This window comes from Lolium perenne, chromosome 3 (genome assembly GCF_019359855.2).
Source record: "Lolium perenne isolate Kyuss_39 chromosome 3, Kyuss_2.0, whole genome shotgun sequence".
In the NCBI taxonomy this organism is placed as follows: Eukaryota; Viridiplantae; Streptophyta; class Magnoliopsida; order Poales; family Poaceae; genus Lolium; species Lolium perenne.
This window is the reverse complement of record NC_067246.2, coordinates 134,311,036-134,316,712: the sequence shown is the minus strand read 5'-3', so window position 1 is coordinate 134,316,712 and position 5,677 is coordinate 134,311,036. Positions and strand designations below refer to the sequence as shown.

The 5,677-nt window shown below is 42.0% G+C and overlaps 1 long non-coding RNA gene across 1 annotated transcript; it reads left to right on the top strand.

Annotated features, from left to right (window-relative positions):
- The first annotated feature begins 730 nt into the window (after nt 1-730).
- Nucleotides 731-4,858, top strand: LOC127342494 (uncharacterized). The gene is made up of 2 exons (XR_011755420.1): nt 731-1,440; nt 1,548-4,858. It is a non-coding gene; the product is annotated as an uncharacterized lncRNA (long non-coding RNA).
- Nucleotides 4,859-5,677: the final 819 nt, after the last annotated feature.

Here is a 5,677-nt window from a genome sequence, read left to right as displayed (position 1 = left end):
TGGGTTAGACTAACCACAATGGCATAGGTAGTATCATCTATGCTATGTTAGCAAATATCTAATGTGTTACAAAATATTAATGAGGAAATATATAAGAGTGGTATCATACTTAGATATGGTATTATAGCACGTAAAACTAGGAAATATAATGACAAATATATCATATACATATATTTACATTGAGATTCTAGAAAACACTGGTACTATGCATTATAGTGTTGGTATCATAAACTGGTTCATATGCATGATCTATTGTATGATACTTTTCGTTGTGACTAATCTTAATGATTTTATTATCTTGGTACGCTTGACTTGTGTGACCACGCCATGTGTGCTTGTTGGGCATTCTGGGTTAAATACACGCGTGTAAATACGAACATACTATATTCAATGTGAAAAACAATATTGATCCTAGTTTTTGAAGGGAGAATAATGTTCCTATAGTTCCCAATAAACCAAGGCTAGTTCAACGATGGCTGCTCTGACCCGCGATCGTGGATCCATGGAGCAGGGCCACCGTCTACTCCGCGCATAACTACTATACTAAAGATGAACAAACATCTTTTTTCACATAATTTTGAATTACTTTTTGGATTAACTCTGAGCTAACACGTGTGTTTTGTGGTGATTGATTACTGCACCTTTCTTTACGTGTACCACTTTGGTGCTCTCCAAGAATTTGAGATAGTTCAGATTTATTTGATGATGTATTAGGCCTTTGACGGTGAGATGCTCTGGGGTATTACCGGTGTGACCATAGCTGAGATGTTCTTGGGATGGTGGTGGGCCATGGGGGGACAAGCACTTGATGGCACCGCTTTGACCATTATTTCATCTCAATTTCCTCTCCTCTTTCTTCATCATCATCTTTCCCTGCCAGTGCCGGCAGTGCGCGAGGGGTCATCTGGATGGACCGGCGGAGATCGATCCTCTTCTCCCTCACACCTGCTCCATTCTCTCCGTACTAAGCGGTCGGCAGAGCGGAGGAGGTGCTCGGCTCCCCGGCTGCGGGCGGCGCGGAGGAGGTGCTCGGCTCCCCAAGGCTGCTGGCGGCGCGGAGGAGGAGCTCGGCTTGCCGAGACGACCAGGCCCGCCGCCCCGTGCTTATTTGCCGAGTGTTGCGAAGGGCTTCGCCGGGCTGGTCGTTTGCCGCCACGGCTACCGAAAGGCCATGCCGGGATCGAGGAGCAGCGCCAGGACGACGGTCGTCGGCCGATGCCTCGCGAGGCCTACCGGGAGGAGCAGCGCCAAGGACATAGTCCTGCAACGGACAGTGCAAGGCCTTGCCGCTGGGTGTTCGCGCTGCTGCTGGCATACACCCAAGTTGTGCCTCACGCTGGGAGCAGTCTCCGCCGATTTGGCGGGTTGGGAGCCGGCTCCGCCACTTTGTCCGTCTAGGACCCGTCGCCTTTCGCCAGGCCGCCGCCAGCAACGGCACAGGTAGCCCCCCACCCCTTGTGTGTGTACGTGCTGGCGCTCTCCCTCTCCTCCGACATGATTTACATCTAGGCGATGATGTGACTACAATGTTTTTTCACCCAAATCAGATCAAGAGGATGCAGGCACGCGGCGCATCAGCCATGCTTCGGGCGCGGGTGTCTAACAGGCACAGTCAGAGACGTCGATCTCGAACTTTGCACGGTGGTGGGCAGGCACAGCCAGGCCATGGGCGAGAGACGAGCGGTGCCGACCAGAGTAGTGTTTTTGGTTCTGGCCGAGCTGATTATCTACCGAGGTAATGTCCAAATGTTCGGATTGGAGTTAGATGGCTAGCTAAGATTTGTTATTGACTTATTGTACTGAACATACAACGGAAATACTCGCCCAATTTGTTTGTTTCTTTTGTTATTGTAGAATTATTAAAACATGAACAGGATCACTAGCATTGCTTCTCTTTTCAAAAGCATGAAGCAAATTTTTTTTTTGCATCATGTTTCTCCATGAGTTCTGTTAAGCTTCCTGTATACTTTTGATTGTTCCTATTCTGCTTTTGCAAATTATGTCTGTTGGTTTCAGGATACCTGGACCTTTCCACTCTGGCTGCTGGTTCTGGGTAGGCTACCATTAAGGTTCAACTCGCCGTCATTTGTACGTATTGAGACGAGTTGAGATTGTCATTGCTTTGGGTTGTTCAATTCTCCGAGGTAGCTGCCCAATCATGATCGACATGAGAATTCCCGTGAATATTTTTATTGGATGCCACAACAGGGGGTTAATACATGGTGGATTGAGTATATAGGTCGAGATCTAGAAAAGTCTGATTCCATTGAACTTCTGAGCCTGTGACGAATAATTTTTTTTATCTATTGGAGATACCACTGTAGAGAGTGGAACAACTTATGAGACCCGAAGCATAAATTTTCTCCATGTTAACTTGATCCTTAGCATATTATTATCATATTTAGCCTGTTGGAAATTTTCATTTCATGTAGTAGTATTTGTGGCTATTTCGTATTAAGCTGACCTAGAAAACCTCACGTCTTAATTCGATCATTTTATGATCTGTAACCACGTAGAGCTTAGCGCAAACTCAGTTGCACGATATTATGTCAATTAGTATTATTCTAGGCAACAATGGTGCATCCAACTGCATAGGAAACTTACGGAAATGTATATATTAACCAGATTGTACTTCTGGCTGGATCGTCCTAACTTCATCCTTGAAGTCTGAACACCAGACCCAGCTGCGAATTTAACTTCACCGTCGGTTATGTGGTCAGTGTTCTACATTCTATTAGTGTCCACCCATTAATGAGGTATGTAATACAATTTAAAGCAATATCAGAGCTGATGCTTCACTTCTGAATTTGTTTACACATTGCTTATCTTTTGATTTCTAACTCACCTTGGGGCCGCCTTAGTAATTTTATAATAGAGGCTTCTTTTATTCTTCAACTTGTGGCTACCACAAAGGCGCGGCGTCTCACCATCCGGTCTCAGGAAGATCATGGGCTCGGGCATTTATCTTGCTTCCATATCGTGGGGGATGGCTTCACCCTAATCTCTGTTTTCCTGAAACTTTATATACTCAAAATATCTCGCTTATGGTTTATAGGTCTTTGGAGGCGCCTCTTTAAATCATTTGATTTTCTCAATCATGTAATGCCTAATATAATAGTTATGACTTATAAGTCGTTGGATATGCAAATTATAAACATTGATTTTCCTGACGTCCTCTGTTCTCATGTTAATGAGAGGTGTATTTTGGATAATTTTCAGGTAATAAATGTGTGGGAGCACAAAAGAAAATTTTGCATTCCCATCCTGCTTGCAAATATCATACTGTGGTCATCAGGTAGTTTGTTTCCATGGACAACTTCTGGCACGTAGGCTGCAAGTGATGTTGAGAGAAAGTAAGTCTATTAAGAGATAAATATAAAATACATGTCCCATGTCTGGAATTGTTTGGCCTTCCCAAGGTATGCTCCTACATAATTATATATGTTGGCATTTTCATGAATTGCCAACCGCAAAGTGTGGCATGTTCTGGCAAGTTTGAAGTTGGAGCGATAGTGTTATTGTAAGAAACAGAATCCAGCACGATTATTGAGGTATGCCCTAGAAGAGTAAGTCCCTATTTGTTCCCTGCTCTGCTCCTCGCTTAGTTTTACACATCGAATTTAAGTTCTAAATCCTAGATTTCATAGATGTACTGTTAGTGTTCTTTATGCATATAGTGCATTTCACATTCTGTTCCCCTGAACATTTGTGCGACTTAAGTTGTTCCTCTCTGTACTCAACAAACGTGAATCAGGCAAACTTTCTATATACCTAGAAGCCTTCAGGTACCCTGCAATCTAATTGACTGATTAGACCTTAGATTAACAATACACGGCCTCCACATTTCTTGTGTGTATATATCTTCTTGGATTCAGATAATTACAAATGTAAGAAAGCATGGGAAAGACTTGTAGTTTGCAGGCATTGCATTCTGTTTTTGCACTAGGCTCATATGTTGCAATGTACCGTGGCTTGCTATACATTGCGTTGCATGGCTACAAACAAACACGCTTATTATTTTTGACTGTACACTACTGAATATTCTCTGCCGGTCAAATTTTCTTCCCTTCAGTGTGTCGTGTCGTATTTGTCTTCCTTCTGACTGGTGAGTAGATATTTATATATACCAGTATTAATAACTGAGATAGGATTCTTAATCTATTCCAGCTACGTCAATAGGGAATAATATTTTTGATTATGTACCACACCATGCAAATGGTTCTGTTTGCATTTTGCGGGAAAAAATACCGACGCAGCTGATAAATTTGTATCAGAGAAATGCTTTGAAGCATTGCTGTGCTTTGGTAGTGATTGATCTGTGCCTTTGGAACTGTTGTTTGCAGTATTTGTGTAGGGGCAAATTACTCGGTGGTTTGACAGAGCCAAGTCACTCGATCTCAGTATTGATTGAGTAAGTGCGTTGTGGATGTTTCAAGCCTGCGGACACTAATAAGGCAAGATAATGTCTTATTAGTATGCCACATCCCAACATGGAGTTCACGGCTGGCTGTCACCAACTCTGACCCTGTAGTTCAGAAAGGGGATCTCACAATGTGGAGACTTTGGAAGACGTGCAATGATGCCATCTTCAAAAACTTAGCCCCACACAGACATGACCTGGTTCAATCTGTCCTTGAAGAAGCCAAACCATGGATGCTTGCCGGTGCTAGGGCGTTACGCCGGCTTCCCCTGGATGCTATGCCCCCTGATGACCCACCGGGATAGAACATTAAGGATTAACAAAATAACTTTGTACAGTTTTTTTCCTTGCTTTTTCTGAATTTTTTTGCTCTTCTTGATGTTTTTTTTCTAATACACAATGTGTTCGAGAAAAAAGTAAGGCAAGATAATACCGACACTTCTATTTTGCGTTGTAAATATCGTTTAGTGGACTATAAGTGGTGAGGGCTTATTTTTTGGCATATTGGCAGTGATTCTTTATGGTGGTATCCCATCCTTCTCCCCTTAATTACGATTTCTAATGTTTGATCTGTCCAACATGAACTAATGAGAAATAAAGTATGGGATTCCTTTACCCCATTTTTATGGCTGCAATTTCAAATTGATCAAAGTTGAACTACAGTTAGTGTGGTTCAAGTGCCGGCTCGATATGCTACACGCCTACACCATTATGATCTGACGTAGATAAAAGAGTTCCAACTTTATAAATATTGTCCTTCAAGTGAAATGGTTGTTTGTGGTCATGTGAATAACTGTTTAATTGAGAAGTTAATTGTGCTTGGATTTTCTCTATTGGTATGGTCATATTTCTTCCAAATCTACATAATTACTTTTTACGAATCTACGGACTCTAACTGTCTACAAAGATTGAGGTTGCTCTCAAGATACCATAGACTCTGCTGATGCCTGATGGCAATCATGAAAATGACAGAAATTTGTTGAGAATTTTCATCAGATTCACTATTTTTTTTCAACAGATTCATCATTTTCAAAGGTATTCTCTTAAGTTGTAGCTTCACTATTTATTCTCTAGATTCCATTTTCTTTTGTGCTCCGTATTGCCTTATTTACTCAGTATTCAGTACAAAACGATAAGCGATCACAACACGAAGCGATGATTGCAGGATTAATTTTTATGTTTTCCTTATATTGTTTCGGGACCGCTTATCTTTGCAGATTAATTTCATGCATAGTTTGGCCCTAGAAAATAAAATTT